Consider the following 23085-nt stretch of genomic DNA (forward strand, 5'->3'; position numbering starts at 1 on the left):
TAGACATGTGACATATAAAATAATTAAACAGTCAAACATTTAATTCATATAGTTTATCTCATAAGACAATTTTTTTTTTAGTAAAGAATCATTAGGTAGTACTAAACCAGAAAATGTTTCTTTCTTTCTTCTCAAAAATAAAATAAAATATTTCACGAACTCTCTCTCACCTTTACACTAAAAACAGTTACAGTTCTACCTGCATACAATGAATTTTGTAGAACCCGTATTAAAGGACAGCTATATCACAACTATTTCCTCACCTATAGATTATTTCTTCACCTACAGATTGTGTCATAGCAGTACAAGGAGACAAGTCTAGAGTTGGATGATGCAATGATAGGAGACAAAATCTTTAGAATCTTTATTCATCGCTATGCTAGATATTTTAAATTCCTTCTTCCGGATCTGCAATCTAGTTTTTCCTGCCCCGGTCTGTACCATGGAGGCTGATTATGAATGGCATAGATGGGTTTCCTTGCCTCCGGGCTGCTGGCTCAATTAGACCATGGGGGCGAACTAACAAAAAAATTGGAGGCTATAAGGAAAGTGCTGGGTCCATAAGGGTCAGTGCCTATTAAGACGAGAGCCCTTTACATCATCCCTTTCTCATAAGTGCTGCCTCCCCTTGCTCTTCATGCCTAGGGAGGCAGAAGCTCCCCACTGTCACTACTCCAGGGTGCTTTACCATCCTTGCTGACGTCTTTTAAGCCTGGAACACATCTATAAATGGTCCCTCAATTAAATTATCTTGGGTTACTTCTAAGAATGCTGTTTCTTTTCTCACAAGGCCCTGACTGATAAAATTGCAGCCGGGACCCATGGAATTCATTGCAGTTTATTCATCATCCTCATTACATATAAATAAACAGTGCAAATCAGAGAGAAATACCTGAAGGCATTGTTAGTAGAGCCAAATAAAATGTCTAATATAAACAAATGATGATAGTAAAAATAGTACACACACTATAGCTGGTACAGACAAATGTCATAGTCTTAGTAAGAAAGTTTTGATAAATAATGTTATGCTCACACTGTAATTCTATCAGTATTTTATTATGAAGAATGTCAAATCATATCTGTACATGTAATGTCTATATATTAGGCAAACAACATAGAGCACACCATTCATGCTGTAATGTGTCTGCATGTTCTTTATTTTATGTGTTTGTTAAATTTCAGTCTATTCTCAATAGAGCAGCCAGAGGGATCCTTTTACATATCAATTCTCTATTCTAAACCCTCCAATGACCTGACACGTAATTGACAGTGAAAATCAAATCCATATAACGGCCATATTGTCCTAATTTGCCTTATTCTTGTTACCTCTGATATGTCATCTCCTACTATCACCTTCCCTCATTCTGCTCGAGCCACAATGCTGGCCAACACACCAGACATGCTCCAGCCACAGGGTTTGTGTCCTTGTTCTCTCCTGAAATTCTCTTCCTCCAAATATCTGTATCCGGCACCCTCATCTACTTCAAGTCCTAAAACAAATGTTACCTTTGGTTGAGGCATTCCCTGACTATCCTATTGAAATTTTCAAAATATCCCCTCAGATGGTCATCTCAATCACCCTTTTCTCCATAATACTTACCATCATTCAACATAGTATACATTTTAATTATAAAGTTGTTTTTTTCCTTGCTTTCCCCCTGCTAGTACATAAGTTTTATGAGGGAAGGTATTTTAATTTGTTTTGTTAACTGGTGTTTCTTTAGTACCTAGAATAGTGCCTGTCACATTGTAGGAATTTAATAAATACTAGTTGAATGAATGAATATGTCTTTGGAAAGAGGGAAATACAGATTTAGTTTCAAGAGAACTGTGTGTGTGTGTGTGTGTGTGTGTGTGTGTGTGTGTGTGTGTGTAAATAATCTATCCTTGAATTTTCTTACCTTTCTGTCTGAGATGACAAAACACTACTGAAGTGTCCTTCTTAATGCTTTCACTGTGGTCTAAGGGAGAACCCAAAGTACAGATGTCTCCAGGGCATATAACTTTAATGTTAGTTGACACTAAAGCCTCATCACAGCTGGTTTGAAAGGGATATTATTTAAAAATAATTCCCTGAATAAGCAAAAGCTGATTCCATTACAAATAGCAAAATTTAGAGTTGACCTGACTCCTATTATTAGCTAGGAGTCGTAGGCCCAGCTGCAGCTAGGGAGCTGGGAGCTGGCTGACCACAAATACGGGAGCCAGAGTGGCATAGTCAGTTTAGGCTGAACACAGAGTTGAACTGAAACACATTTTGCTTACCTTGGCTGAGCGTAAGGTAAGCACTGTACGAAAACCCAGAAGAAAGCTTTCTGCTCTAACGAGTCTTTGTCCATACCTATACCATGGGACTTGGCAGGATACTTCTGCAACCACAAAAGTTAGCTGTTAGACCTAAGAAAAAGCCCACACGTAAAAACTAAAGCAAAGTTACATTATTTAATACTGTTCTTTAGATGGTTCTTAATAGGACCTTTATATTGAATTTAAAATATCCATCTTAGACTCCCAACCATTAAAGCTATTTGGCATCATACTAAGTTTTGTAATTATATAAATAAGTAAAATAATAAACATCAAAAAACTTTAAAGGCTTCTCTCTACATCAAATGGATCTTTAATTTCCCATGGCTGATGATTATTTTTAAAATTTATGATTATTCAAAGCAAGCTTATACTTCTGTTTCTTTAAACATCTTGGCATATCTCAGAAAACAAAACCTATGGTTTTCCAGGACTCTTATAGAAATCCACATAATTTTATAAGATGGTATCATTCGCCTTGTAAGTAAGATGAGATAATGGCAGAGACATTAATGAAAGTGTAAATTTTCTTCAAATTTAATATTATTGTAATATAATAGAAAGAAGTTATTTTTTATATATTAACTACATGAAAATGTTAATTCACAATCAAAACATTTTATTTAAATGTAGCTTTATAGACTATAATATATTGATTTATCATAACATTTCTGAGATTTTAATTAGGTCATTTTTAATGGCTGCTTTTAACATTAATGGCAATTATTGGTCAATTGACTAAACAGAAATCACTTACAAAATTATTTTAAAATGTTAATTAGTTCATAGAAGATAATATTTAATTTAAATACTATTGGATTGCTTAGCAAAAATAGTTTTTAAAAACATGATGAACTATCTCCCCCAACAATTTAAACATGTTATTTTAATCTATTAAAAATCACAAGAGAAAATTAGTTTCCCTTTGCATACATTTTTCTCTGATTAATTTTTTACATACCATAAGATTTACCATTTTAAAGTGTACAATTTAGTGCTTTTAGTATATTCACAAGATTGTGCAGCCATCACCACTATTTAATTCCAGAATATTTTCATCATTCCAAAAAGAAACCTCATACCCATTAGCAGTCATTCCCCATCCCCCTCACCCACAACCTCTGGCAACCACTAATCTATTTTCTGTCTCTACGGATTTGCCTATTCTGGACATTTCATATAAATGGAATCATACAATATGTGGACTTTTATGTCTGGCTTCTTTCAATTAATATAACGTATCATTACTATATTCCTTTAAATGGTTGAATAATAGTTCATTGTATGGACACACCACATTTTTTTCCATCTGTTCATCAGTTGATGGATATTTGGGTCCTTGCCACTTTTTGGCTATTGAGTAATGCTCCTTTGAATATCCATGTACAACTATTTGTTTGGAAATATATTTAAATTGTCTTGGGTATATACCTAGAAGTCCTCGGTCATATGGAAACTCTATATTTAACTTTTCAAGGAACTGCCAATCTTTTTTCTAAAGGGGCTGCACCATGTTATAGTCTGACCAACAATGCATGATGGTTCCATTTCTCCATATCCTTGCACACTTGTTATTTTCCATTGTTGGATTATACTCATCTGATTACTTTTTTACTTTCATGACTTCCAAAGAATCGATAAAACTTGAAAGTGGGAGGATGGGAGAAGAAGTCAAAGACGACTGTGAAGTTGTAAGTGACTGGGAGTTTAGGCTGAATACACAGTGTTGAACTGTAACACAGTTTGCTTACCTTGGCTGAGTGAATGAATGAATGGTGGTGTCATTACTGAAAGCAAGGAGACTGGCAAGGAGAGCTGATTTCAGGCAAGAGACCAAATTATGAGACTGTTGAAGGCATACCCTCATTTTCAATAGCATGATGAGAGCCTGGAAATATAGTATAACAGAGCTTATGATAAGTGGTTTGCAAACTTGGTAGAATTAAAACATGGACTCTGGAGCCACATGGTCTGGGTTTATAACTTTATTAACCATCTGAACTCCAGCATGACTTTAACTCTGTGTTCTTCACCTTCTCCGTTTATAAAATGAGTACTATAATAATTGGATGTGTCTCAGCAAGTTGTGACAATTAAATAAGTTAATACATTAAATTTAAAGTACTTAGTAATGCGGTGATGTGTCTCTCATATAATAAGTGCTACCTAATATTAACGTGACCACATAATTTATTGTCAACCCCAGAACACTTTCAATCTCAAGAGTCTCCTGCTTTGGAAAAATAAATGATCACACTGAGACTACAGGCATAAATAGGTACTGTCTCAGCCAAACTGGAATAGATGGTCTTCTTATCTATGATTATTATGAAACTGAGGTTTCCATGAGTACTAAAACGCCTAGGCATAATGCCAAGAATGGGTGAACAGAGAATACTGTTCCTCTTTCTACAGCCAAAACTTTGGAACGGTTAAACAAAAGTAAAACTGAAATAGGGACATTTTGTTTCTTTAGTAGAGTATTAATAAAAAAATACTATGATAATAGGAATGACCACAATTCGAAATTATTTTTCTTTGAGTCTTAATTTACAATTTGTTGTGTTTATATTTTGATAAATTTGCCCCTAGACTTTGTTTCTTCATCTGTAAAATGGGGATGACACATAAGTCTTTTAACTGTTGACGATTAAATGAGATAACATTTGCAAAAGAGCTATTAAAATTTAAAGCCCTATAGAAAATGTAGGCTATTATAATAAACTATTATTAACAAAAAACTCCCAAATACCCAAACCATTAAAACCATTACAAACTTATTTTGTTTCTCTAATCTATAATTCTAGACTAACTTTTTCAGAAATGTACAAGTAGACAGGTAGGACTACTACTTTTAAAAAGTGGACAGGTAGGACTACTACTAGGAAAAAACCCCAGAAAATAGCAAGTGTTTGTAAGGATGTGGAGAAATTGGAACACTTGTGAACTGTTGTTGGGAATGTAAAATGATGCAGCTGCTTAGAAAACAGTATGGTACTTCCTCAAAAAACTAAAAGTAAAAATACCATATGATCCAGAAATGCTGCTTCTGCATATATGTGCAAAATATTTGAAAGCAGGATCTCGAAGAGATATATGCACTTCATTGCAGCATTATTCACAACAGCTAAAAAGTGGAAGCAACCCAAGTGTCCATTGATGGATAAATGGATAAGCAAAATGTCATACAAGGAAATACATTTTGCTTAAAAAGGAGGGAAATTCTGACACACGCTACAACATTAATGAGCCTTGAAGACATCATGCTAAGTGAAATAAGCCAGCCACAAATAGACAACTACTATATGATTTCAACTATAGGTCGTACACAGATTAGTCAAATTCATAGAGCTAGAAAATAGAATAGTGGTTCCCAGGGGGCTGAGGGAAAGAAGGAATGAGTAGTTATTGTTTCGTGAGCACACAGTTTCAGTTTTGCAGGTTGAAAAGAGTTCTGGAGACAGACGGTGGTGAAGGCTGTACAACAATACGTATGTACTTAACACCACTGAACTGTATAGTTAATGTTTCAAATGTTAAATTTTATGTTATGTATATTTTACCATAATAAAAAAAAGTTTTGGGGAAAAATCAATAAAGAAGAAATTAAAAGCTTTGATACTTCTTTTCAACTCTTATTTTCCTGCTCAATTAGAACACAGACACACACAAAAATTGTTAGTTAATTCTCCAAAAAGTTGAACAACTGCTAGCTAGGAGGAACTGAAACTGGGAACTGGCCAAACCAGATGGGCAGAACAGTGATAATAATATGGCGGCCAAGTCACAGAGAAGGTGCCAATTTGTATAGAAAAGACATGGAAATGACAACCACTCTGAAAGCAATGGAAAAAAATCACTGTTCAACAGTGCATAAGAATAGAAGGTAATATAAAGAGTATATTATAGTAGATGAAGTGGGTTCCTCATCCAGCATCCAATCCAGTGACAAATGTCCAAGTCGAAGAAGAGGGAGTTCAGGATAAGTAAGTTTGGGAATTGGTTTCAAATTCCAGCTCTCCTACCTACTAAGTGTGTCACTCTAAGCATGTAACTTAACCATCCCTAAAATATGAAACACAGGTAATAATATTACCTATGTCATGCGGAGCGGCCTGAGGGGTCTCTGCTCCCGCTCCCCACACAAGAACGCAGGATATGGTGAGGCCAAAAAGGAACACCCACGGAGCCATAGGTAGGGGAGCCATACCACTATGGTCTCACTGGAGGCTGGGTTCACTGGACGTGCAACCTGCTGTCCGTTTTTCTGCCAACCAACCGACGACTCTCCTCCACTCCCCACGGCTCTCCTCTGTAGCCACAGCAGTTACACTAGCGGCCAATTGGCTAATCAGCCACAGCTGACAGCCATCCACTACCCGAGCCAGCACCCTTCCACGTGAGGCCGAGAGCCTGTAAACTACTCTCTGGGGCTCTGTCCCCACAACCTACCTAAAGAATTGTTGCAAGTTTTAAGTAAGATATTATATAAAGAGAACTTAAGTACTTAAAATATAATAAGTGCTCCAAATATGTTAGTTAATAAATTATTAATATCAGCTATAGTTTTTGATGACTAAGTATAACAACTCTAAAATACCATTAATGATTAAAATATACATGGATAATAACCATAATTATCCATCGATGATAAGGGAATAGGTAGAAAAAGTTCAGATTCGGAAATTAAGGACATGTATCAAGATCCAGATTAGTAAATCAAATCTCCGTTGACTTTGATATTCCTGTAATATATAAAGAAGCAAAAATGAGAGATCTGTGGTGTGGGAATCAATGATTTTCGGATTTTAGTTACTGTAGAAAGTGCTGACATGGGCAAATCATTGAGGGAGAGGGGTGGCTTTGGAACTCAAGAGACCATCTTACAGAATATGATTCCTGTGGGCTTGAAAGGAGGAATGAGAGCAGATGGCAACTGTAAGCAGCACCTAAAAAGGGAGAAAGTGGAAGGAAAGCACTGTCATGCAGGATGGCACGCGGGGTCTCATCTCCTGCTCCCCACATAAGAATGCACGCCAAAAAGGAACACCCATGGAGCCACAGGTAGGGGAGTCATACCACTACATTCTTACTGGCGGTTCGGTTGGAGAAACAGGAAGCAAGAGCCACACTATCCGCAATCTGCCATACACTTCTCTCTGCCACCCAACCTCACTTGCTAGCTGCAACCCACCGTGCTAACTGCAGTCCATGCTTGCCAGCTCAGCCACCATCTTCTTGCTAGGCCCCATTTTCTGCTAGCGTAACCACAGCAGTTATATCAGTGGCCAAAGGCTCACTGGTTACAGCTGACGGCCAACTAGCCAGAGCTGATGGCCATCCAATCACAGTTGATGGCCATTTACTACCTGAGCCAGCACCTGTCTATGTGAGGCCGAGAGCCTGGAAACTACTTTCGGGGGCTCTGTCCCCACACTCCACCCCTACAGGCTCTCGCCTCACAATCTACACTACAAGCGTCTTCCGCGAGGGGCCCTGTGCGAGGAGCCTGGAGGTGAATGCAATATCCTGGACACAGCCAGGCTCTCTGGGCACAGCCAGGGTTTCTCAGGGCACCACCAGTACTTCTGGGCACAGCCAGACTTCCTGGACTCAGCCAGGGTTCTCAGGGCACTGCCACTCTCTCTGGGCCTCTCAGGGTACCGTGCTGGAACAACAGCAACTCACAGTCAAGGTGCTTACATATTCTTGATGGCGGCCGGTCAAGACACAGGAAGCAAACATCCACTGGTTCCACTACACGGTGGTACGTTCTCAAGCAGAGTCAAGCGGTCCATTAAATTAGGGATGGAAGGCAATTCCCCATAATCCACAGTCATTCGTGTGGACTGTAAGCCTTACAATCTGTGCCCTCTCCACAGGGCGAGGGCTCCAATCCTCCCCAACCTGTGTGTGAGGGCCTCAGCAAGCACTTCCCAGCCCACAGGGCCGCGATGACCGTCGCTTTCTCCAGCCTGTGCTGGTTGGGGAACCGTCCATGTCTTCCCACCCCTCCATGAGGGTCCAGCTCTCTGGCAGCTGCTCCTCCTGGTCTTCCTGAGACTGAGTGTTCATACGCACAAACTGCTCCACCGCCCTTCGGAGAGCTTTGGCCGGCACCATACCCTGCTCGGTGCGCCATGTGTCATGCAGGGTCTCTGCTCCCGCCCTCCACATAAGAACACAGGACATGGTGAGGCCTAAAAGGAACACCCACGGAGCCATAGATAGGGGAGTCATACCACTATATTCTCGTGGACAGCTGGGTTGGAGACACAGGAAGCAGGAGCCACACTATCCGCAACCTGCCATCCACTTTTCTCTGCCAACCAACCCCACTTGCTAGCTGCAATCCGCCATGGTAAGTTCATTCTGCGCTTGCCAGCTCAGCCACCATCTTCTTGCTAGCCCCCATTTTCTGCTAGCATACCCATGGCAGTTACATTAGTGGCCAATGGCTCACTGGTTACAGCTGACGGCCAACTAGCCAGAGCTGATGGCCATCCAATAACAGTTGATGGCCATTTACTACCTGAGCCAGCACCTTTCCATGTGAGGCCGAGAGCCTGGAAATGGTCCTCCTGGCTCTGTCCCCACACACCTAGAAAAAACTTCATTCACATTGCCGTTTTGCCCAGAATGCTGGTAAAGACGTAGAGATGATCTTGCTAGAGACTGAAGGTGCTGAAGCTGCCACCAGTGTGGAGAAGTCTGTATAGTTTGGGCACAAATTCACTGTGGCAATTGTACTGAAAGTCATGTGAGTCAAGAGGATGATGGCATACTTGAGCCTATTTTATTTCAGATTCTTTTGAATGGAAAATGGTAAATAGAGAAGGCAGAAAAGGTAATTTGTACCTAGGAGTTTTCTTTTTGTAAGTAAAAGCTATCAAAAAAACTACAAAAAAACTTTTTGTATAGTAAAACTATCTTTCTTTTTATGTTATTGTTATATTAGTTATAGTAACTAGAGATAAATTCTATCATTTTATTAAAGTTTCTAAATCTCTGGCTTACAGTAGTTTTTTAGCTAATAATTGACATATGTTTTTGAAATGCTTACCCCAAAGATGAGCTGTAGACTAAACAGAAACTCATATTGGAATCACTGATTTTGCTTAGCTGAACTGAAGACTTAGGTTTTGGGGAAATTATTACAAGAATAAGAAAAATGCTCCAATATCTGTTGTCATGTATTTCTGGTTCCTCTTTTTAGTTTGAGTTGGGCAGAACATCAGACTGGCAGTTCAGAACTTTTTGGAAACAAAGGATTTGTATCACTAGAAAATATATAGCAAAGGCTGTACTCTCGCTTCTGGGGGATTTGAGCGTAAGGTTCTTTAGGTCTGGATCCAAGCAAAATAGTGAATTGAAAAGGTTTGTTTTGTTTTTCATGATCTCAGTCTGCCTTTTTGTCTCCTCTACGTGAGTTCTTTCCTGCCTGTATCCCTCAGATCAAAGAGAAATTGCATCTAATCAGAAACCGTCTATATTTGTCTCACCATGTCTCCTTTTCCTTCTATAGAATATATATATATTCTATGTATATAGAATATATATATAGAATATATATAGAATATATATATATATATTTTTTATAAAAGGACCTTAAAAAATAAACTAAAGGTAATTATCTCTAACTAGTTGCACACAGCATAATGTTTGCTGCTTTGAGAGTTCTGAATAGGTATTATTAAAATATTGATTTATATTTTAATTCAATTTCTTGCTTCTTCTAAAACATAACACATTGTGTTCAATGACCAAACTCTTGAGAAACCAATATGTTGTGTATCAATGTTTAAAAACAAGTTTTATTGAAGCAGATTTTTCCCAAGTTTGTCCCTGTAAGTTTCAAAGCAAACAAATTTATTTTAGGGTTTATGTTAAGCAAACACAAAGTAGGTGTTACATTCTACCATATCTCATGGTAAGAATTCTAAGAATTTTTTAATATAATTTGTAACAGATTTGATGAAGCAGATTTTAACATTAATGAATCATTAACATAAGTTCAGAAGTTCACACAAATGTATAAATAAGATTTATAAACACACTTATTATCCATCTATATTAGAATTTGGCCTTCAAGTGCTTACTGGTTGTTGGTGTAGTTTATTGGCTAAAGTGATTATTTAAAAAGTCATTCTTAGTTAGTTAAACCCTCAAGAAAAGCTTCATTTCATGTGGAAAAAATGAAAGATGGTCCTTTGGGGTTCCCACAAAATGTTAATACTCTTTCTCCCCATCACCTTCATCAGGAAGATAGCATTGACAGGGGTCTCCTAAGGTTGAAGGGATGATAGGGAGAGAGTGATATGCGTAGTTAGCACTAAGTATGGGCAGGATGATTATGATTTTTTGAGTTTTTCCTGAACTTCATAGGCTGAAGGAAGTCCTGCTCTTTGTAAGTGTTTATGTATCATAGAAAATTCTACCTTGCTTGTATAATCATTGTCTTTACTGAAAGATTGAGAATTATTTAGATTAATGCATCATCCTTGATACAAGTAGTAACCAGTGCATCAGTGAAGATTGTCAGAATGCCCTTTCATAGGAGGCCAACCTGTTGCCACAATACGAACCAAAAACTGAAACAAAACAAATAGGAACAAAAACAACAAAAAACCAAGACACACACTAGAACCTGTGCAGTGAAATATCTCTTAGTTGATCCAAACTGTATTTCACTACGTTCTTAGTAAAGCCATAGGTGTCTTTTAGAGTGTGAACCCGCTGAGCATTTTTTCGCAGATGCTTTGCCTCAATTATACTCCACCTGCAATGCAGTGCTGTCATTTTGCCCTCCCCCCATTACCCTTACACACCACATACTTCATACTTCTCTGTCCTCTGAATTCTCCCTCCTCAGAACCTTTCATTCCTTCTCAAAGATTTTAATCTGAGCCTACATTCCTTCTTTAATCTAGCATCTACTAAGTTGACTTTGAAGTTGAGCTTTTCTCATTTAGGCTTTGGCACTTCCAAGGAACTATTTGGCCTCACTCAACTACTTATTTCCTTTCAATTCAGTAATGCTTCATTAAATTATAATAAAATAATTTTAGAAGTTTTTAAAATTAATGTCATTTATTATAGGGTGTGGAGATATGGACAGATATTATAGTTTATAATATCCCCTCCATATTTAGGCAGAGGAGTATCAGTGGAAATTGGCATTAATTATTTTGTGGAATATATTTTCTAATACATCTGTAGATGTGTAACACACCCAAACAGGAACAAACCTTAATAAAGCAGCATTTGGTATTGCTTATCTATTCTACCCACACTGAATACCAGACATTTAAGTGGTTTCTAATGCTCCTACATATATGAACATCTAAAAGAATCCTTTATTTTGGATTTCTTTAAAAAGAAAATGATTAAAAGGCATTATAAAGTAAACTCTATAAATATTACTGAAGTTAATTGTAATTTTGTTTCCTTGATGATGATTGAATGGCATTTAAACCAAACTATTTATTAGATTCATTTATACATTCTATGACTGTAAGACAGTAACTTTCACAGAAATATAGTAAATCTAAAAATCAGAAGAGATTCTTTCTTCCCATTTACACTATCTGCAAAATGCTGACATTATTGTTCTCTGTTCTTTCTAAGAAATGCTAATTTTTACATCTCCCTAGCATATGTCTCGCTCTCTTTCTTTCTGGAGCATTAAGAAGGAATTTAATGTTCTTGACCTTTTAGAGGGAAAGGACAACTACCACATTAACACACATTCAATAAACTCTGTATGTATGTGTATGTGTGTGTGTGTGTGTGTGTGTGTGTGTGTGTGTGTGTTATAAATATCAAACATTATGGATGATGGCAAAACCCCATGTATTATCTTTTTTCTTGTTTAACCCTGCTATTCTCACTATGTTGAGGCTACTTTGAGTTTATCGTGTAACCATTAACTATATAACTAGTGAAAAAAATGAGAGTAATATATGGAATGAAAACAAAAGGGAAAGTACATGAAATATTGGGGAAAAATTGGGAAGAAAAAAAACACTTGATGGAATTAAAAGTGAATAGTAACACATCAAGGATGCTTGCAAGGTTTTTAGTCTAAACAATAGGAAGTATGGAGATGCAAGTCACAGATAAGTGAGCACTAGAAAGAGAAGAACATCAGTGGGGGTAGAAGAGGATTCTCTTATTTGAGGTTGAAGTGTTGGTAATAGAATCAAGCAAAGTATAGCAGAATGTGGAAAATACGATTCTAGGTTTAGGAAAGGGTAAAATTCCCGGTAAGTATCCAAGTGTCATCATTATAGATTCCATTAGACATAACAAGACAGAGAAGATGTAAGTATAGAGAGGATTGGAGCAGAAGTTTCCAAGTTACTTTGTGCCATGGAGCACTTTGGCTTTTCTAGTGAAGCCTGGGGACCCCTTCTTAGAATAATGGTTTTACATACATCAAATAAAACTTATGGAATTAAAATGAGGCGCAATTAGTTGGAAATAGAGCTGTCAAAATGATTTAGAATGTGATACATTAATATAAGTGCTTGCTTATTAAAGCTAGATAACATGATTTAGTGGTGGGTCTAATAACTACCATAAGTTAAATGTAATGATGATTCTAAGCAATATTTAAATGGATCTGAAAAACTATAGTAATGTGATATAAACTATCTACATTTTTTTGATGGTGCCCAAAGCAACATATTTTTAAAGATTATAGACTACAGTTAAAACAGAATCTGTACAACCTGGGCAAGTGACTTCACTTCTCTGTGTCTCAGTCTCTCTATTTTTGGATCATAAAAGGGTTATTGTAAGGATTAAATGCATGTGTTCAGAGTATGGCCTGAGGCATGTTAAGCACTATATAAAAAGCATTCATCAAATAAATAAACATGATCAAGCAAACCCCCTTGCAGACAGAGCCGTGTGATTAGTTACAACTTGCCTCTATCTTAAAAAAATCTTCTGAGCCCGTGAAAGAGACAAATATTGAGTAGACAGAGAGGTAGAAAAAAAGAAAAAAGAAAAATAGGAGAGTGCAATTCACAATATGAGCTTCAAAGGGAGATGGTTCAGAGGAACAGACTGTACTTGGAGGTCAAGGACTGAGATTGAGAACAGGTACCTAGACGGGGAGTGGTGATCAGTGGATCACTGGTGGTCTTCTGGTGAGGACCTAATAGATGGATAGAAGCAGATGCCAGGCACTAAGTCTTCTACTGACTAGATTGATAGCGAACAAAGGCAGTAAATTGGATGACTTTCCTTAAAAGTCAGCCCATGAAAGAAAGGCCAAAAGTTTATTAGATTTAACAGAAATGACTGCAGCACAGTGAACAGTACAGGAGAAGTAATCAATGAAGAGAAAAAGATCAGAAATGTAAAAGAAAGAGTAGGTAATGAATAGAACCAGGTCTTGATTAATACAGGAAAGAATGAGACTTATATAGAAAGTTTCACCTTGGACTGAAAAAGAGGTAAATTCTTTTTGAAGTTGGAGGCTATCAGGAGAAAAAGATGAAAATAATAAGGGCTGCAATTAAATTAAAAAGAAGACTTAAGAAGCTTACGCTGGACATCTCCTTCACCCAGAACGATGGCAGGAGACATCTTCACAATGAATGGTGGGGTGAGGGGAAAGATGAAAACCTTAGGGTGAGTGAGAAGCATTTTTGGTTACTAGGTGTAGGAAATGTCTAAAGCATCTAATTAGAAATGAATGTAAATGTTGTCAAGTAGCTATGATGACCTAGCTGTAGTTGGTCTAAAGAGGATAGGTAGATTTCATCTGAAATGTCACTATCCCAGGTAAATCCTTATTGATCCAGCTCCCAGAATATGTTTAATTATTAATGTGTGGTCTCCTTGTGCCCTGCATTTATATAATTATTTTTGCTGTATATATGACTTCCTTGCTAGAGTATAAACTTTTTTCTAGTTTTATTGAGAAAAAATTGACATATATTACTGTTTAAGTTTAAGGTGTACAGCATGATGGTTTGATTTACATATATCATGAAATGATTACCACAATAAGTTTAGTTAGTATCCATCATCTAGTATAGATACAATAAAAAGAAAAAAAACTCTCCTTGTGATCGATGAAAACCCTTAGGATCTACTCTTTTAACAACTTTCCTGTTTATCATACAATAATGTTAACTATAGTCATCATATTTTACATACATCCCTAGTACTTATTTATCTTATAACTGAAACTTTGTACCTTTTGGCAACCTTCCTCCAATTCAATTCCCCTCCCCCACTTCCTCTCTCCAATAACCAGAAATTTGATCTCTTTTTCTATGTTTTTTTTCTTGTTGTTGTTGTTTGTTTGTTCTTTATATTCCACATATAAGTGAGATACAGTATCTGTCTTCCTCTGTTGGTTTATTTCACTTAGCATAATGCCTTCAAGGTCCATTCATGTTGTCGTGATGTAGGATTTCCGCATTTTTTATAGCTGAAGAATATTCCATTTTATACACACACACACACACACACACACACACACACACACACGGTGCCAAAAAAAGTATACACATTTTAAGAAAGGAAAAAACAAAACAAAAAAAAAAAAAAAAAGAAAAGAAAGGAAAAAACAGTATTAATTGTAATACTCAATATATACCAATAACAAAAGATGAATACAAGTCATGTTTGATTTCTGTAATAACAGGAAGTGCTCAAAATTGTTACCATCAGCATCCAGACACTTCTCATTACAGTGAACTATTGCTTGAGTATAGATAATACCTGTTAAAATGTGTATACATTTCTTTGGCACCATATGTCATATATATAATATCATAATTTCTTTATCCATTCATCCATGGATGGATACTTAGGTTGTTTCCATGTCTTGACTACTGTAAACAATACTACTGTAAACAATACTTCTGTAAGCATGAGGGTTCAGATGTCTTTTCAAGCTAATATTTTCTTTTGATTTAGACATACTTCCAGAAGTAGAATTGCTGGATCATATGGTAGTTCTATTTTTAATCTTTTTAAGGAATCTCCATACTGTTTTCCATAATGGTTACACCAATTTACATTCCAACCAATAGTGAACAAGGATTCCCTTTTCTCCACATCCACTCCAACATTTGTCTTTTTTGATGACAGCCATTCTAACAAGCCTGAGGTGATATCTCATTGTGGTTTTCATTTGCATTTCCCTAATGAGTTATGATTTTGAGCATCTTTTCATTGTACCTATTGGCCATTTGTATATCTTCTTTGGAAAAATGTCTATTCCATTCCTTTGCCCATTTTTTAAATTGGATTGTTTGATTTTTTGCTATTAAGTTATATTAGTTTTTATATATTTTAGATATTAATCGCTTATCAGACATATGGTTTGCAAATATTTTTTTTCCACTCTGTAGGTTGTCTTTCCACTTTCTTAATGGCTTCTTTTGCTGTGCAGAATATTTTTAGTTTGATGTAGTCTCATTTGTTTATTTTTTATTTTGCTGCTTGTGCTTTAGGTGTGATTTCCAAAAAACCACTACCAAGACTCATGTCTAGGAGTTTTTTTCCTGTTTTCTTCTAGGGTTGTAAACATTTTAAGGGCTTCTTTTTGTTCATTTGTACACACATATTCAGATCTGGCACATAAAGGATATTGAGCAAGTTTTTTTTAAATAAACACCTTTTATTTTCTGGAAGTACTATGTGTTTGAAAAGAGTTTACCCTAACTTTGTGGCTTTAATTCAAGTTAAATATCCATTCCAACACAAGCAAATTAATGAAACCTCTTTGCTAATCTGTCTTACATTAATTCACATGTCCTTCAATCATCTATCCTGCTCTTTACATCTCATTTGTTTCTTGTTTGGAGTCTACAATTATCCCTTCAATTAGACCATGACAGAACTTCTTTACTGATATTGCAATTATCCTTGAGTGCAATTCTGTTTTAGATGGGCATCCCATTTTATTTCCTTTTCTGTCCCATGTAAGTCTAAATGTCCTGAGGAGAGCAGCCCAGGGTAAGGCAATCTACTTCGCTAGCTCTTCTAATAGATGAACACTGGGTTTGGCAATAAAGATAAAAACTGAGCAGGGAAGAAAAAAGAAATTATGTGGCTTATTAATAGTCAAGAATTACCTACTTTGGTGCAAGAGAAAGTCTAGAATGTGAAGGAGTCAAGAGGTATACAAAGTTGGGCAGAAGCTGAGATATGCCAAAAGATAATTGCCCTTCTGTAAGAATATATATAGGAGGAGGGCCTAATTACTACTTTCTTTGAACATTTATTGAATAACCACTATAATCCATGGTTGCCACGAGGAGAAAAGGGAATAAGTTTAATAAGGAAATAAAATTTTAGATTAATGCAGAAACTTCAGGCCAAGATTAACATTTTAAGATGAATTTTACAAAATTAGTGCGTGATGCAGAATGTATCTGTTTCAAGTATTGTGTTTATATCTTTCTTTTTTATTCTTATTCTTGATTATGTTCACCCAAATATATGCAGGGTATTTCTTCAGTGATTACAGAGATTATTTATTCAGTGATTTATTTTATTTAATAAGCTCTCATATAATATTTGTTATGTGGTAGGCACTCTTTTAAATGCTTTACCAATTGTTACTTATTAAATCTTATGACTTAGCATTTAAATTTTCCTGGTAACTTATGTGAGGATACTAAAGAGTGACTCTCCTGGAACACCCTGTTAATAATTTGATTTAAACCAAACATACTAAAAATAAATATATTTGAGTAATGATCAAATGCTACCATGGTGGAAATATTGACATTTATCCATATTATCAGTTGCTTTGATTCTCTTTTGGCACAAAAAGGACACACATGAATAGACTTACCCATTAATTTATTCATTTATTCAATGAAATTTTACTGAGTACTTGCTATGTCAAGCAAAGTGCTCAACAATTTTTTAAAAAGGAGTTATAAATAGAATAACTTCACATTTAAAAAGTTTATAATCTGGGAAGGTATGTTGTGGCAAACAATTCAAATAAGACAAGAAATCAAATAATGACATGTAATATATGGAAGCTTGAAAAAAAATTCTATAATAAACATTAAAAACAATGCCCAGGGTGGATTGGGTATGACTCCAGAGAAGGAAGCATTTAAGCTAAATAGGTGTTATTTTGGTGATGGAAGTCCTTACTATTACACAGGCCAAGAGGGTGTAGAAAAATGGATGGACTTCAGCTGGATCAAGATTTTCCTGGGCTAAAATGATGTGCTAACAATTGTTAGGGGAAAATCATTTGCTGAACTATCAAGAAAATGCAGCCTCTCCAGTAAAAGGAAACTCTGTCTACTAAGTAGTTTCCAGCTGCAAAATTGTCTACCAGTTCTACATTTTTTGTTTGTTTTACTGTTTCTGAACTTTGATTGCTGTAAGAACTAGAAATATATTTCATCTCCAGCTGGCAATAAAGCTCTACCCATTTTCCAACTTGGCTTGCTATATTCTTTCTTAATGAGTCTACCATAGCTCACTCTCCAGAGCCTCTAACTGGATCAGAAATTAATTGTTAGCTAAAGGCGCAGCAGAACACCACGGGGTCTCTCCAGCTTTTGACAATAGTTACTATTTCATTTCTATTCCAAGTAAGAGGTGTCTTGAAAGATTAAATAAAAGATCAGCCTTGAAAACCCATGAAACTTGTTTTCGTCTCTCTACTTTGTCATAATAAAAACACTCACTCTGTTCTCAAAGAGGGGATAGAAAAGTGGAAGGTCCCACAACTTTGGCCTGGTATAATCAGAAAACAGCAATCATATTTTTACAGATCATACAATTTTTACAGATCATATTTTTACATCATACAATGTTTTCTCAGATTTCAGCAATAGTTGTTGGTCTAAATATTAAAACTACTAATAAATAAAGTTTTGAATGAGGAAGCTGTGATTAGCTGGGTTGCAAGTTCTGAAATTTTGTAACATTTGCTGCTCTTATAACAATAACATATGAATGAAAAGTTTCTTCTATGCTTTCAGAAATGTTGTTAATCTTGCATTCCATATAAGCAGGTCTGGTATTAATAATATGCCAAAATAGACTAAAGATACCATCTGAATAAATGTCTCAGGAAAAGTTTGTTATAATAGATAACTATAGCCTCATTTTAAGAAAAACATAAGACAGTGTTTGGATTTGCTTGTATTTACCATAATTAAGTGACTATCTTCCACGTAGTTAATGACAGTAGAAGAAATGATTATGCACAAACTCGTATATAACTGTACCATTTTTCCTTATTTAGACACCCAGCGAAAAAAAGCTGTTGTCAAATTATGTCATTTGTATCACCTATAGCAAGCAGTTAAATAGGTACACAGAGGAGGTCAGAAATATTAAATGAAAGCTGGCCATTGGTGTGGACATGTAATCTTGCCTTGGAGAAGTACAATGTGGCCTTGGAGAATGGCTTTCACCTTTACAAATAGTTTCTATGCATTTTTCTTCCATATGTAGTTGAACATTACATATAGACTATGGGTGCTAGTGGCATTTTTAAATAATAAAGAAGCAAGTTATAAAGAGTGTTTTTACCTTTTTTTGCACATTAGACTAAATGTAGAAGATGAAATATTTCAAAGCTCATCTCAACAATACTTCAGACTCCTGCAATCTGATTCATTAAACCAAGCCGAACAAAGCCCAAGTTATTTACTAAAAACAAAACAAAAACATACAAATCAGCTTGGATGTCACAGCAAATTCAAAGGGCTAATGCAACACCCATGGAAATTTAAGGTGGGCATGAATGATCAATTGGCAAGGAAGCTTGCATTGAACACATGGAGCAGTTTTAGTTCACATCCTTTATAGCTTTTAAAATTTCAAACTTACTCATAGGAGTACAGCATATTAGCTGTACCTAACCTGATTAAACACATTTTGAGAATTTTAAATTAATATTTAAAATAATTTCTAATTTTTTGTTGTAAGGGAAGAAAACTTTCTTATGCATATAGCTATGAAAAGTTCTCCCAGTTGGTTTTATTTTGTATGTGTTACACTTAACAAGCTTGTTTCCTTCAAATTTATTAACACCAATTACATAATAGGCAATCAAATATATAAGATTAATGCTGAATGAAGTTTTCAAGATTAAGTAGCTACTAATCAATAGAATGAAATATTGGGCCTCATTCTCATACCTACTGGGGAAATGAAGAACAAGAGATGAATTTAAAAATAAAGAGAGACAGAAAGTGAGAGAGACAAAAAGGAAGAGAGAAACGGGAGAGTACCAGAGTTCCAAGATCTCTACGGCAAGTGTCAAATTAATCCATGTATTGAAAGGAGGCCTGGTAATAATTTGCCAGGGCCCATGTATGTGGTAAAGCAGTAAACCAGGGGCAGAATTGAGATTCAGCAGGGATATCACAGTTTTTATTAGACATTTGCAATATTTTGGTAATTTTTTACTTTATAAGTCTTGGTGGGAGACAAAGATTATCTCTCTTTAGAAAAACTGAACATTCTGGCTTTCCCAGCTAGGGTACAGCTATGTAACCTAGCTCCATAAAGTATCTAATTTAGGCTTATATTTGGACTAGGCAGTTCCCTCTCTCAAAATTTCTCTCTCTCTCTCTCTCTCTCTCTCAATCTCTCTCTCTCTCTCTCTGTCTCCCTTGCCCCACCCCCCATCTCTGTTTCCCCAACCTACTGCAGTAGCAATTTCTACAAGGCCAGATTCCTTGTGCATAAGGTTTTGTGATTTATTTTTTAGCTGGGAGCTCACATTCCTTGGATCTTTGTGGGAATATTTTGAGGCCCTGGTAAAGGATGTGTTCCTGAGAGGTTACAACACAGACTGTTTTCACAGACACAACCTTGGTCATAATACTCTGGGAACTGCCGAGAAATCAGTTTGACTAGGCTGTTAAATCATGCCTTAAATAGGCTTGTATTTAAAGAGCCATTAGCATGTCTTTTTGGCACTTGTGATGCCGATTGGTGATCCTTATTAAAGGTCTAGGATTAGGCTTGTTTAATAGTATTCAGAGGTGGGAACGAAAAATATTAGGCAAGTGGAAAGTATAGTTGCCAATATGCACTTTCCTACTTTTAATGGCATTTCAGGCTTATCTAAAGCCTTTTCTATACTTGGTATACACTTAACAGCACTTTTTTTCCTTCAGTGTGACTTCAAATTGAATCAAATGTAAACTCTAATTGAAGATATTTGCCCATGACTGTGTATCAGAAACCACAAATTCATATTTCATCCTCTTTTAAGAAACACATTTTTGGTATTTATCTTTTGATGAATGTGTGTGAGAATTTATTTTGGTTATTTGCTAATGAATAGAATTGCTGGGTCATGTGCTGTTTTAATTCAAAAGGTTTCCAAAATGGTTGTACCAGTTTACACCCCAAGTAGTATGTGACATCTGAGTGGCACTACATCTTTCTCAGCATTTAGACTTTTCAGGTTTTTTATTTATTTATCATTTTAGCCATTCTGATGAGTAGTATTGTCTCACTGTGATTGTAATTTGCATTTCCCTGATGACTTATGAGGTTGAACTCCCTTAATATAGTTGCTGACCTTTTGGATAACTCCATTTGTAAAGTGCTTATTCATTTATTTTGCCTATTTTCCATTGTGTTATCAGAATGTTTTATTGATTTTGGGGAACTCTTAATGTGTGCTGGATACATGTTTTCTGTTGAGTATATGTACTATGCAAAATTTTCATGGTTAATTTTTATTAACAAAACTTTTTATTTTAGAGACGGTCCAAGACAGTGGAGTAGATAAACACTGTACTTACTTCTTCCCATGAATACATTAAAATTACAACTAAATTTTAGAACAATCAACCTGGAGAACCATCTGAAGTCTAGCTGAAGTTTTATACCTGAGGATATAAAGAAGCTATGTGGATACTGGTAGGAAGGGCAGAGACATGGAACGGGCCGACTACAAACCTTAATGTGGCAGTTGAGAATTGGGAGGAATATCTTAGCAGCAGAGGTTTTCCCCAGGGGAACGAGGAACCCCAACCCCACACAAGGCTCTCCAGCCCAGTGTATTTGTGCCAGGAAGAGGAGTCCCCATAACATCTGGTTGTGAAAAATAGTGGGGATTCTGACAATCAGGGTGGGACAGAAGGCTGTGGGAAGCCCAGACATTCTCTTAAACAGCCTGTGCAAAGACTGTCTCACTCACAGGTACTCACCCTGGGCTCCAGCGGAGGTACGGTAATTTGGACGAGGTCAGAGACAGAAGGGGAGAGACTGAGTTGTGTGGCTTTGGAAAGAGTACTGCTGGGACAGTAGTGATTTTCCCTATGTGGTATCCTCTTTCTATGCAGCCAGTAGTCAGGTTTCATCTTTCCTATGTTGAGTCCTCCCCCCAAACCCATGGCTAAATCTGACTCAGAATTGGTCTGCTGAACTCTGCTCACTCTATCCTGGTGACTCCCTGAGACCTTGCCTCACCCGACTTGTATAGAGATGGAGGCTTTAAAAGTGGCTGAACCTTAAGGTAGCTGGCAGGTAGCAGCAGGCTCTGGGCTATCCTGACTGGTTGCAGAGCTAGCCCAGGCCCGGTATTGCTGGCAGCTGTCCTCAGTTCACAGAGGGACCTCTCCCACATGCCTCCAGGCTTAGCACAGGCAACAACAAACCATGGATCACTTTGTCACTCCTACCAGGTAGTCCCCAGCTGGTCATAGGCAGTGGCTAACCTGGAACCAGAGGCCCAGGAACCATATACGTGGAGGTTGGCTTTGGAAAACAGCAAAGCATCACATAATTAGGCCCAGAAGTAGCACACACAAAGGGCAGTCCCATCAGGCATGAGAGACCACTGGGGAGAATCGCACTGTAGGGACAGAGCCAGGAGTGCAGTTTCCAGGCTCACGGCCTCACGTGGAAAGGTGCTGGCTCAGGTAGTAAATGGCCATCAACTGTGATTGGATGGTCATCAGCAGTGGCTGGTTGGCAGTCAGCTGTAACCATTGAGCGATTGGCCACTAATATAACTGCTGCGGCTACAGAGGAGAGTCGAGGAGAGTAGAGGAGAAGAGTCGAGGAGAGTGGAGGAGAGTCGTCGGTAGGTTGGCAGAAAAGCGGACAGCAGGTCGCACGTCCTGTGAACCCAGCCTCCAGTGAGACCATAGTGGTATGACTTCCCTACCTATGGCTCCGTGGGTGTTCCTTTTGGGCCTGGCCATATCCTGCATTCTTATATGGGGAGCAGGACCAGAGACCCCACAGGCCGACCCGCACACCTGTGTTCTTGTGCAGGGAGCAGGAGCTGAGACCCCGCATGACTCCCCGCATGACACCCTACACACAGCAGCCTATAAGCTGTGGATATGGCCAAATCCCATAACCAGTCAGCCTGAGGGTCAATCCCACCCACTAACATGCCAAGAGCAATAAAGGCACAACTATAACAGGAGGGCACACACAACCCACACAAGGGACACTCCTGGAGCACCTGGTGCAGGTGACAAGGGACATTGTGCCACTTGGCCCTACAGGGCATCTACTATATAAGGTCATCCAGCCTAAACTGGGAGATGTAGCAGATCTACCTAATACATAGAAGCAAACACACAGACACAACCATAATGAGGAAACACAGAAATACGTCCAAAATTAAAGAACAGGAGAAAACTCCAGAAAAATAACTAAATGAAACAGAGGCAAGCAACCTACCGGATACAGAGTTCAAAACAATGGTTATAAGGATTCTCAAGAAATTAGTGAGAACTCCAACAAAGAGATAACAATCATTTTAAAAAGGACATAGAAACCATAAAA

General features: G+C 37.2%; 1 long non-coding RNA gene across 1 annotated transcript in view; it reads right to left on the bottom strand.

Annotated features, from left to right (window-relative positions):
* Window positions 1-23085, bottom strand: part of LOC141568678 (uncharacterized) — a 219571-nt gene that overhangs the window by 6673 nt on the left and 189813 nt on the right. Inside the window, exons 3-4 of the long non-coding RNA XR_012491881.2 lie at window positions 4059-4195; window positions 2266-2369 (exon numbers count right to left, since the gene is read on the bottom strand). This is a non-coding gene — a long non-coding RNA (uncharacterized LOC141568678). The remainder of the gene's footprint in view (window positions 1-2265; window positions 2370-4058; window positions 4196-23085) is intronic.

Source organism: Rhinolophus sinicus, chromosome 7, assembly GCF_057876585.1.
Source record: "Rhinolophus sinicus isolate RSI-liver-muscle chromosome 7, RSI-T2T, whole genome shotgun sequence".
Lineage (NCBI taxonomy): Eukaryota > Metazoa > Chordata > Mammalia > Chiroptera > Rhinolophidae > Rhinolophus > Rhinolophus sinicus.